General features: G+C 45.5%; 1 protein-coding gene across 6 annotated transcripts in view; it reads right to left on the minus strand.

Moving 5' to 3' along the window:
- The window catches only part of LAMA2 (laminin subunit alpha 2), a 1,237,914-nt gene that overhangs the window by 540,853 nt on the left and 684,063 nt on the right, over window positions 1-12,998 (minus strand). The gene's annotated exons all lie outside the window — the stretch shown is intronic.

The following is a 12,998-nucleotide window of genomic DNA, read 5'->3' on the forward strand; positions in this document are numbered from 1 at the left end:
AGATGCTAGTTGGTTGGCTATCTTGCTAACCCTCTGTACATTGAGTCACCGACCTCAGAGAAATATTGCAGAGCAGAACGTCTGACTTTTAATTATAGATGTGGAACCCTTACCTAAGCCTATAGCTCTATTACCCCTCCCCTTCCCTTTGGGTGTTACTGTGGATTTTTAATTAATATACCCTATCTGTGTTTGTGTTCCAGGTCAGTGGCTTAACTTGTATTTTAGAAAGAGGGCCAGCAGCCCCGCTATTTCTTTCCCGACAGGGTTATTTCAACACAGCACAATTAAAACCTATAAGTAAAATAACTTTAAAGGATCACTGACATAACCAAAAAGAATAATGCATAAAGGTCATTAACCAATATCAATCACAGTTTAGCTTTGATTAGTCTTCAAAAAACTGAATCTTGTAGGTTTCTAAGGGTTAATGCACAATATTTTTTATTTTTTTTCTCTAACAATAAAATCCTGTGTAATAGGTTTTGAGTTCTATAGATACTACACACCATAATCCCTCATAAACAGCTGCAATGGCACAAACAATCCAAAACATTCTATATTATAAAGAAAAATACAATATTTTATTACTATTACACAACAAAGTGGTGTCTTTAATGAAGCACTCACTGTTTATTGTGGTACTTGTTGTTATCACCATCATTTCTACCACCAGAATCCCAAGAAAGTGTATGCTAGCCTACACATTAGGGATGGCTGAACTGTTCGACCGGCGGTCGGTTTGCGGTGAATTTTGCATGTTCACGATTTGCCCGATCGGCGGACTATTGCCGCTGTTCGCTCGGCGGACATATGTGTTTACAGTGTGAAAGAACTTTGACCCATGATGACACATCCATCATGGGGTACAGTACAGCCAATTGAGACATTTCAGCACATGGACAATTGGACATTCCCCCTACCTTATAAATAGACCTGATCTGGTGGCCTTTTTACATTCTGTCCTATGTCAGTGTAGGGACAGGACGCTGTGTGCAGCAGGGACAGACAGTTTAATCACTAACTAGCTATTGCTATTAGGTCCACAAAGGACTGGTATAGGTGTACAATATATAGGGTTGTGGTGCACTGCTGCTGACTGCTGCCCTATTCTGCAGCAGTCTTTTATCAGTGTAGGGACTGAGGCACAGTCTGCAAATCACTAGCTACTAGGTCCACAAAGGTCCTTGTCAGGACTGGTATATGTGTACAATATATAGGGTTGTGGTGCACTGCTGCTGACTGCTGCCCTATTCTGCAGCAGTCTTTTATCAGTGTAGGGACTGAGGGAAAGTCTGCAAATCACTAGCTACTAGGTCCACAAAGCTCCTTTTAAGGACTGGTATAGGTGTACTATTTGGTGTGCAGTATATAGGTGTGTAATACATGTATAAAATACTTGCACATATAGAAAGCATAGTATAGTGCATTTCCACTGTGCAGAATTGTGACTGCTGAGCGGTTCTGCAGCGATACTGCAAAGAGTGACAAACGCAATAAAAAAAAGTATTATAACTGGTGTGATAGATCAGTGGCCCCCAAAAACGACAGATTGAAGCGGGGTGTTATATACCTTCTTCCACATACATACTGCACTTCTCTAAAGACTTTTGTCACAGGGTCATTTAAAAAATGACAGGCAGAGGAAGAGGCAGGCCCTTCCGCAGGTGTGGTAGGGGTAGGGCTTGAGCCAAAGTGGCAAATTGCAGAAGGTGCTTGCAATTACGTCAAAGGATGCACCAGACTTGGTTGAGTGGCTCACTCAGCCTTACCCTTCTGCACCCTCCTCATCCTCTCGATCTGCACCCTCTTCTTCACTCTCTGCTGTGTGCACCCCCAAAGACACTACAACAACACCACCACCACCACCATATACCTTCCGCTTGAGTCACTGGAATTATTTTCCAATCCATATCAAGACATTTCCGAAATGTGCAGTTAACGCCTACCTGTACGAACTCTGCGGCAGAACAGGTTCTGGGGAGCTTGTTTTTTTTTTCACTGCGCCAGTGGCTGCTCATGCGCGATGCATGCAGACTTCTGAGGCCATTTGATGAGATCACCAAACTGGTCAGTTGCAGCCATGGCACCATCAGTGACATGGTACCTTATGCCTTCTTTATGGAGCGTGCATTGCGTCGTGTCATTGATCAAGCCGGGGGGGCAGGAACAGCAAGATGCGGAAGTCGCAATGCTGTATGAATTCCCAGGGGGGGCTACTCTATCTGGGACAAGTCAACAACAAAAGTCTGAAGAGGAGTCAGAGGAAGATGGTGCTGGGGCGGATGAGGAGGAGCAAGAAGAGCATGCTTTAAACCTTTCTGGGATCCCGGTTGTTGTGTGTGGATGGGGAGAGGAGAACAAGGAGGACGACATTATCCTGGATGATGAGCAGGAGCCAGGCCACCACACCGCTTCCAGTTTAGTGCAAATGGGGGCCTTCATGCTCCAGTGTTTTAACAGGGACCCCCGTATAAAAAGCATAAGGGTCAAGGACCAGTACTGGGTGGCAACGTACTTAGACCCCCGGTAAAAACACAATATGGCGGAAATGTTACCACCGTCACAGAGGGTTGTCAGAATAGAGCACTTCCAGGCCTTGCTTCGAGAAATACTGCATTCTGCTTTTGCGTGCCCTGGCAGAGGGGGAATTTCCACTCCCAGAGAAAGAGTTCCGGGTACCAATCCAACAGCGCCTGCAAGAAGAGGCCGGTTTGAAGATGTGTTGGTGACTTCTGATATGAGGTCATTCTTTCAGCTGACCCATCGACAGGTCTCATCCGGATCCAGCATCAAGGAATGCCTAGACCAACAGGTGTCTGACTACATCGGGTTAACGGCCGATGTGGATGCTCTGAGGAGTGATGAACCCCTGGACTACTGGGTGGGCAGGCTTGACCTCTGGCCAGAGCTTGCCCAATTTGCAATGGAACTGTTGGCTTGCCCCTCATCCAGTGTCCTGTCCGAAAGGACGTTCAGCGCAGCAGGGGGGATCGTGACCCATAAGTGCACTCGCCTAGCTCACAACAGTGTTGACTACCTCAGATTTATAAAAATGAATGAGGCATGGATCTCAGAGGAATTCAACACATGTGACCAGTAGACCATGTATATCTCTATAAACAATTTATTTAATCGAGCACACAGACCTTTTTTCTACATTTGGCTCACTCTCTTGTACAAAAAAAGCACACCGTACTATATGCCCGTACCCTCCTGTTTGAAGAGGTTGAGCGGTGTCATATTTTTGTGGCCCAGCAGCGAGTTGCTGGTATCAGTGCTGCTGTCAGTGCTCTATATCATGGTGCTGGTGTCAGTGCTCTCTATCATGGTGCTGGTGTCAGTGCACTCTATCACGGTGCTGGTTTTAGTTCACTCTATCACAGTGCTGGTGTCAGTGCTCTATATCACAGTGCTGGCGTCAGTGCACTCTATCACAGTGCTGGTGTCAGTGCACTCTATCACAGTGCTGGTGTCAGTGCTATATATCACGGTGCTGGTGTCAGTGCTCTCTATCTCGGTGCTGGTGTCAGTGCTATATATCACAGTGCTGGTGTCAGTGCACTCTATCACGGTGCTGGTGTCAGTGCACTCTATCACGGTGCTGGTGTCAGTGCACTCTATCACGGTGCTGGTGTCAGTGCACTCTATCACGGTGCTGGTTTTAGTGCACTCTATCACGGTGCTGGTGTCAGTGCTCTATATCACGGTGCTGGTGTCAGTGCACTCTATCACAGTGCTGGTGTGAATGCACTCTATCACAGTGCTGGTGTCAGTGCTCTCACGGTGCTGGTGTCAGTGCACTCTATCACGGTGCTGGTGTCAGTGCTCTATATCACGGTGCTGGTGTCAGTGCTCTATATCACGGTGCTGGTGTCAGTGCACTCTATCATGGTGCTGGTGTCAGTGCTCTATATCACTGTGCTGGTGTTAGTGCACTCTATCATGGTGCTGGTGTCAGTGCACTCTATTACAGTGCTGGTGTCAGTGCTCTATATCACAGTGCTGGTGGCAGTGCTCTATATCACGGTGCTGGTGTCAGTGCACTCTACCACGGAGCTGGTGTCAGTGCACTCTACCACGGAGCTGGTGTCAGTGCACTCTACCACGGAGCTGGTGTCAGTGCACTCTATCACGGTGCTGGTGTCAGTGCACTCTATCAGGGTGCTGGTGTCAGTGCACTCTATCATGGAGCTGGTGTCAGTGCACTCTATTAGGGTGCTGGTGTCAGTGCACTCTATTAGGGTTCTGGTGTCAGTTCACTCTATCAGGGTGCTGGTGTCAGTGCTCTATATCATGATGCTGGTGTCAGTGCACTCTATCACGGTGCTGGTGTCAGTGCACTCTATCACTGTGCTGGTGTCAGTGCTCTCACGGTGCTGGTGTCAGTGCTCTATATGACGGTGCTGGTGTCAGTGCACTCTATCTTGGGGATGGTGTCAGTGCACTCTATCACGGTGCTGGTGTCAGTGCTCCATATCATGGTGCTGGTGATCATCTCCTGCACCCTCTTCATAGCCTACCCTGACCTTTCCTCTCCTCCATTGCCTTCATGCGCTCCTGAGTCCTGAATTGTCAAAATTTCACAGATAAAAAAAGAATGCTTGTAGTTGTTGATCCCAGATTCACTTCATACATGTGTTATGTCAGTGGCCATGTGGTGGGACTATGTGTGTACAGCTAGTAAGTATTTTGTGGCTGAAAATATGACCTGTAGGTTTTTAAAGTTCGCCTGCCATTGAAGTCAATGGGGCCCGCCGAGAACGCTGCGCTTTGCAAACTTTTGCCCGTGTTCGCGAAACGTCCCGTCGGAAGTTCATCCATCTCTACTACACATCACTAATTACTGTGTTTTTACTAAAGGAATAGTAAATGAATAGAGACTGTTTACTTTAATAAGTGAATGTTCACTAAAATTAGTAAATAGGACTATACTATGATCTCAATCAACTAATCAAAAGCTAGCAAAATCTTGTTTTTTCAAATTTCCGTCACACATTATTTTTTTAAAGTTAAAACAGGCTCACATTATTTACTATCATTCATGCCTGATCTGCGCTTATACATTTCTTAAATAGGTAAGGGGTGGGGCCATCTAGCTACGTCTCCCAGTGACCCTGCCCCCACATGATGTCACTTGCCCAGCATGCACCAATCTGTGATGTCAGAAGGGTGCTGTGAAGTAGTTAGGTGGCCCGCACCTTACCTATACAAGAAATGTCACAGCACACAACAGGCATTCAGCAGGATGCCTCCCAGGAGGTGGAGCGTTTTAAATTTTTTAGATTTTTCGGGTCAGCAGGTGGCATGATTGATGAAGGATTTACATTGAGGGACATTATTTTTTTATTTTTTAATAAAGGATCTGTCCGATACACATTCCTATGGGGGAGGGGGGTGGAATCTAGGAGCCCCCTTGCTAAAGGGAGCTTCAAGATTCTGATAACCCCCCCACCCGCAGACCCCGACAACCACAGCCCAAGGATGTTTAGAATGGGCCCTTATCCCCATCAACATGGGGACAAGCTGCTTTGGGCCACCCCAAAGTACCCCCCTCCGTGTTGATGGCATGTGGCCTGGTATGGTTCAGGAAGGGGGTTCATTTGCTCGCCCCCTTCCTGATCTGCCAGGCTGCATGCCTGGATAAGGGTCTGGTATGGAACTTGGGGGGGCCCACACCATTTTTTTTATTTTGGCGTGGGGTTCTTCTTCAAATCCATACCAGTCCCAAATGGTCTGGTATGGACTAGGGGGGCCCCACGCCGTTTTTTTCTTTATTTTTTTAATACCCGGGTGCCAGCAATTGCAACCGCAAGTCATTTCAAATGGGATTTGACTGTTTTTTTTTGTTTAGAAATGTCATTTTTGCTGTAGAATGTTTAATGCACGCTAATTAAAAACCCCACTATTAAAATCACTGCTCCTGAAAAAATGATCATCTTTAAAAAAAAATGTATTGACACATGTCCCCCAGGGCAGTACCCAAACTCTCCTACCCATTTTTTGGCCAATTACTTGCATATAAGCCTTCAAAATGGGCACTTTTGATTTTTCCTGTTCGGCTCCCATAGACTTCAATGGGGTTCGCCGTTCGGGGATGTTCGGCCCATCCTTATGTGCAGGTGTCACTTCAACATTAAAACACAGAAAATAATGATGACAAAATGTCACATGGTGGTGTTTTTTTGATACTGAGTGGTTGATTTACTAAAATTGGAGCGTGCAAAATCTGGTCCAGCTGTGCATGGTAGCCAATCAGCTTCTAACTTGTCAGCTTGTTCAATTAAGCTTTGACAATGAAATCTGGAAGTTGATTGGTTTCTATGCAGATTTTGCACTTCCAGTTTTAGTAAAAAAAAAACTGTTACCTGGATGAGAGTTGAGAGTAAATCTCCACACTATGATGAAAGCAATAAAAACCTGACAAAAGTTAACTACTCCCCGATCGCACTATAGCCAAAAGAAGGCTACAGCAAGGTAGTCCAGTTCTGGGAGGGCATCCATGGACGTCCTTTCAAAACCTCACCTCCCATGCACCCCTTCAGACACAACTGATCACAGATCATGATAAAGAGCCAGCTCTGTCTCATCAGTGCCCATTAGTGTAGCTTATCAGTGTCCATCAGTACAGCCTATCAGTGCCCATCAGTAAAGCCTATCAGTGCAGCCTCATCCGTGCACATCAGTGAAGGAGAAAAATTACTTAACCACTTAAAAAAACAGGCATTTTCTGGCACTTTTTGTTTACATGTGAATTTTTTTACTTTATTTTTTGCTAGAAAACTAGTTAGAACCCCCAACAATTATATATATATATATTTTTAAAGCAGAGGACCTAGAAAATAAATTGGTGGGTTTTAGGGATGAGCCGAACACCCCCCTGTTCGGTTCGCACCAGAACCTGCGAACAGACCTAAACTTCGTGTGAACTTTAGAACCCTATTAAAGTCTATGGGACTCGAACGTTCACAATCTAAAGTGCTCATTTTAAAGGGTAATATGCAAGTTACTGTCCTAAAAAGTGTTTGGGGACCTGGGTCCTGCCCCAGGGGACATGGATCAATGCAAAAAAAAGTTTTAAAAACGGCCGTTTTTTCAGGAGCAGTGATTTTAATAATGATTAAAGTGAAACAATAAAAGTGTAATATTCCTTTAAATTTCGTAGCTGGGGGGTATCTATAGTATGCCTGTGAAGGGGCGCATGTTTCTGGTGCTTAGAACTGTCGCTGCACAAAGTGTCATTTGTGCAGGAAAAAAAGTCTTTTAAAATCACTTGCGGCTAAATTGTCGGGTCTCCGTAATACAGAGAACACTCAATGAGTGTTCTCTGTATTAGCCGACAATTCATTCATTCATTGATTAAAAAAAAAAAAAAAAAAAGCGTGGGGGTTCCCCTAAATTCAAATACCAGGCCCTTCAGGTCTGACATGGATATTAAGGGGAACCCCGTGTCAAATTTAAAAAAAAAATTGACGTGGGGGTCCCCCCAAATATCCATACCAGACCCTTCAGGTCTGATATGGATATTAAGGGGAACCCCGCATCAAATTAAAAAAAAAAAATTACGTGGGGGTCCCCCTAAATATCCATACCAGACCCTTTATCCGAGCACGCAACCTGGCAGGCCGCAGGAAAAGAGGGGGGGACGAGAGAGCGGCCCCCCCTCCCTCCTGAACCGTACCAGGCCACATACCCTCAACATTGGGAGGATGCTTTGGGGGTCTGTGACCCCTCAAAGCACCTTGTCCCCATGTTGATAAGGACAAGGGCCTCATCCTCACAACCCTGGCCATTGGTTGTGAGGGTCTGCGGGCGGGGGGCTTATCAGAATCTGGAAGCCCCCTTTAACAAGGGGACCCCCAGATCCCGCCCCCCCCTGTTTGAAATGGTAAGGGGGTACAAAAGTACCCCTACCATTTCACAAAGAAAGTGTCAAAATGGTTAAATAAGACAAACACACTTTTGAAAAATTCCTTTATTAAAAATAAAAAAAATTAAAAAAAAATTCCAGCGGTGCTAATCCACTCTTGCTATCCAGCGACGGGTCTCCGGGGTCCAGCGATGGATGATCATATCCAGCGACGGGGATCTCTCAGTCCAGCGCTGTCCATACATCCGTCTTCTGTCTCCTCTCTGGAGACACTGCAGAGAGCCGAGCGCTGACATTTCTTATATTGGGAGGGCGGGGCCACCCGTCACCTGACCCCGCCCCTCTGACGCAGGAGAGGGAAGCCAGGGGTTCCCCAGTGACGTGTGGGTGACCCCGCCCCCTCTGATGTAACGGAAACCTGCGTTACATCAGAGGGGGCGGGGTCACCCACACGTCACTGGGGAACCCCTGGCTTCCCTCTCCTGCGTCAGAGGGGCGGGGTCAGGTGACGGGTGGCCCCGCCCTCCCAATATAAGAAATGTCAGCGCTCGGCTCTCTGCAGTGTCTCCGGAGAGGAGACAGAAGACGGATGTATGGACAGCGCTGGACTGAGAGATTCCCCCGTCGCTGGATATGATCATCCATCGCTGGACCCCGGAGACCTGTCGCTGGATAGCAAGAGTGGATTAGCACCGCTGGAATTTTTTTTATTTTTTTTTTATTTTTAATAAAGGAATTTTTCAAAAGTGTGTTTGTCTTATTTAACCATTTTGACACTTTCTTTGTGAAATGGTAGGGGTACTTTTGTACCCCCTTACCATTTCAAACAGGGGGGGGGCCAGGATCTGGGGGTCCCCTTGTTAAAGGGGGCTTCCAGATTCTGATAAGCCCCCCGCCCGCAGACCCTCACAACCAACGGCCAGGGTTGTGAGGATGAGGCCCTTGTCCTTATCAACATGGGGACAAGGTGCTTTGAGGGGTCACAGACCCCCAAAGCATCCTCCCAATGTTGAGGGTATGTGGCCTGGTACGGTTCAGGAGGGAGGGGGGGCCGCTCTCTCGTCCCCCCTCTTTTCCTGCGGCCTGCCAGGTTGCGTGCTCGGATAAAGGGTCTGGTATGGATATTTAGGGGGACCCCCACGTCAATTTTTTTTAAAATTTGATGCGGGGTTCCCCTTAATATCCATATCAGACCTGAAGGGTCTGGTATGGATATTTGGGGGGACCCCCACGTCAATTTTTTTTTAAATTTGACACGGGGTTCCCCTTAATATCCATGTCAGACCTGAAGGGCCTGGTATTTGAATTTAGGGGAACCCCCACGCTTTTTTTTTTTTTTTTTTTTTTTTTAATCAATGAATGAATGAATTGTCGGCTAATACAGAGAACACTCATTGAGTGTTCTCTGTATTACGGAGACCCGACAATTTAGCCGCAAGTGATTTTAAAAGACTTTTTTTCCTGCACAAATGACACTTTGTGCAGCGACAGTTCTAAGCACCAGAAACATGCGCCCCTTCACAGGCATACTATAGATACCCCCCAGCTACGAAATTTAAAGGAATATTACACTTTTATTGTTTCACTTTAATCATTATTAAAATCACTGCTCCTGAAAAAACGTCCGTTTTTAAAACTTTTTTTTGCATTGATCCATGTCCCCTGGGGCAGGACCCAGGTCCCCAAACACTTTTTAGGACAGTAACCTGCATATTATCCTTTAAAATGAGCACTTTAGATTTCTCCCATAGACTTGTATAGGGTGTTCCGGCTTTTCGAATTTGCTGCGAACAGCCCAAATTGTTCACTGTTCGCTGAACAGGCGAACAGGCAATGTTCGAGTAGAACATGAGTTCGACTCGAACTCGAAGCTCATCCCTAGTGGGTTTTGAATTTTTTTATGTCAATTGGTATATGGTAGTCACACTTCCATATTACCTCTCTCACCTGTCTGCTTCTCCAAACTTCTGTAGATAATTCCATAAATCCTGGACTGCCATCATTTACCTTCAGCCAACATACCCAGCACCCCCTCATCCTCTGATAGCAGCCGCAATCAACACAATCTCATTTCTATTCCTCTTCAGGCTAGAACCAGCCTCCCCTTCTCCTGTGCCCTTTGGAATGCCCGCTCTGTTTTTAACAACCTCACCACTGTCCATGACCTTTTTATCATAAACTCTCTGAACCCACTTGCAATTACTGAGACCTGAATTCAAGAACTGACCTTCCTTCACCTGCTGCTCTCTCCTATGGTGGCCTTCTGTGGACTCACTCTTCCAGGCCTAGTGGATGGAAAGGAGGTGGTGTTGGAATCCTCCTAATCCCTCAATGCACTTTTCAGGTTCTTCATCCACCCTCCTCTCTGCCCCCTCCTCATTTGAAGCTCACTGTATTCATCTATTTTCTCCAGTTTCATTGAGAATTGCTGTGATCTAACTCCCCCCTGGACTGGTATCAAACTTCCTTGACAACTTCTCTACCTGACATCCCTAATTTCTCTCCTCTGAAATTCCAACAATCATTCTTGGTGACTTCAACATCCCTGTTAATCTTAACACTCCCGCTACTTCTAAGCTGCTGAGCCTAACCTCCTCTTTTGACCTAAAACAATGGACAAGCGCTTCTACTCACTCTGTTGGCAACTGCCTTGACCTCATATTTTCCTACCTATGCACTCTGCACAACCTCTCCATTATTCCTTTTCCTCTCTCTGATCACCATCTTATTAGTTTCACTCACTGCTTGTCTGCCTCCTCCTTGCCTTCCAACTACCAAATGATTAACTTGGCCACTTCTGTCTACAACAGTTCAGTGTCATCCACCCTGGATACCTTCGCCCCCCCTCAGCAAGCACAGAATCAGGACCCAACCGCTACAACCCTAGCAGACAGACAATACCAGAAGCCTCACAAAATGTAGCCGTGCTCTTGAGTGTCTAAACCCCACCAATCTTAACAACCTAAGACCCATCTCTTTACTTCCTTTTGCCTCCAAACTCCTTGAATGTTTAGTCTACAACCGACTGAGTGACCATCTCATTAAGAATAACCTTCTTAATCCCCTTCAGTCTGGATTTCGCACCACAGCACTCCACAGAAACTGCCCTCGTAAAACCCACAAACTACTTACTAACAGCCAAAACCAAAGGTCATTATTCCGTACTCTTACTCTTGGACCTTTCCGCTGCCTTTGATACAGTTGACCACCCCCTCCTCAAAAAAAAAACTCAATTTGCTTGGTCTCCATGGCTGCCCTCTCTGTTGGTTTGAATCTTACCTATCTCATCGCATCTTCAGTGTCACTTCCTCCTCTCTAACTCCTCTTACTGTTGGGGTCCCCCAAGGTTCTGTCCTTGGACCTCTACTTTTCTCGATCTACATGTCCTCCCTGGGTCAGCTGATAGCCTCCCATGGCTTCCACTACCATTTATATGCTGATGACACCCAAATCTATCTCTCTGCCCCTCAGCTCACCCCATCAATCTCCTTACGCATCACTGATTTACTAACAGACATGTCAGTCTGGATGTCAAACCACTTCCTCAAACTGAATCTATCTAAAACTGAGCTCTTAATATTTCCTCCCCACGTGCCCCTTCCCCTGACTTCTCTGTCAAGATCAATGGCACATCTATCAGTCCGTCTCCACATGCCAGGGTGCTAGGGGTAATCTTAGACTCTGAACTGTCCTTTCAGGCCCACATACAATCCCTGTTCAAATCATGCCGCCTTAGCCTCCGCAACATTTCCAGAATACGCCCCTTTTTAACTAATGTCAACACCAAGCTTCTAATTCACTCCCTGGTTATCTGTCGCCTCGACTACTGCAACTCCCTCCTCATTGGATTACCTTTACATAGACTATCCCCCCTTCAGTCCATAATGAATGCTGCTGCAAGACTCATCCACCTTACCAACAATTCAGTGTCCTCCACCCCTCTCTGCCAATCCCTCCACTGGCTTCCACTCACCCAAGGAATAAAATTCAAAGTACTAACAATAATTTACAAAGCCATCCATAACTATGCCCCCAGCTACATCACTAACCTAGTCCCAAAATACCAACCAAGCCACTCTCTCTGGTCCTTCAAAGACCTCTTATCTTTCCCCCTTGTCACCTCCCCCCATGCTCGCCTCCAGGATTTCTCCAGAGCTTCTCCCATCCTATGGAACTCCCTACCCCAATCTCTCCGACTGTCCCCTTATCTATTCATTTTTAGACGATCCCTGAAAACCCTTCTCTTTAAAGAAGCTTAACCTGTTTCTAACTAACCCTGTTTTACTTCCTCCATCAGCTCATTCCCCACTGCTATTACCTTTTTTTATCAATTGACCATTCCTTTTTAGATTGTAAGCTCTAATGAGCAGGGCTCTATGACTCCTCGTGTACCAAATTGTGATGTAACTGTAATGTCTGCCTTTATTTTGTTAATCGCTGTGCAAACTGTTGGCACTATAAAACCTGTATAATAATAATAATAATAATATTTGTGCAGCAATTTTTCAAATGCAATTTTGGGGAGAAAATACACTCTTTTAAATTTAAGGGCAAAAAAACACAATACATAACCATTTATTGTAAATATAAAAGATGATGTCACTCAGAGTAAATAGATACCAAACATGTCATGCTTTGAAATTGTGCCTGGCCACACAACGTTGACAAACCACAAACATTTTACTATCTATAGGCAACGCTTTAAAAGCCTTTACAGGGATAGCGGTAAGAAATTCTGTCACATTTCACCTGAATTAAATTGTTTCAGACCCTGAAGGTCGTTACATTATTCTTGTATGTACCATCAACAAAAATTTTATACATTAGTAAATACCTATGCTCCAAATATCAAAAACAAATGTGATTTCTTCGTAAACTTATCCATATTGTACAACCCTTGAAACAAGGCCACATAATCATTTGTGGGGACTTCAATCTAATACCAGAAGTACAATTGGACTCCACTTCTGCAACAAAATGCAGAGCATCTCCCCTGAAAAGCGTTATTAGTAACCAAGATTTGTTTGATGTGTGGCTCTGTCTTCATGGAGCGGAGAGAGGCTACACTTACTTCTCTCCTCTAAATAAGACCTATTCACGTATAGATATCTTTCTCACAGATAAATGG

This window comes from Lithobates pipiens, unplaced genomic scaffold (assembly GCF_037356315.1).
Source record: "Lithobates pipiens isolate NorthernLeopardFrog02 unplaced genomic scaffold, aLitPip1_a1.2 Scaffold_18, whole genome shotgun sequence".
Taxonomy (NCBI): Eukaryota; Metazoa; Chordata; class Amphibia; order Anura; family Ranidae; genus Lithobates; species Lithobates pipiens.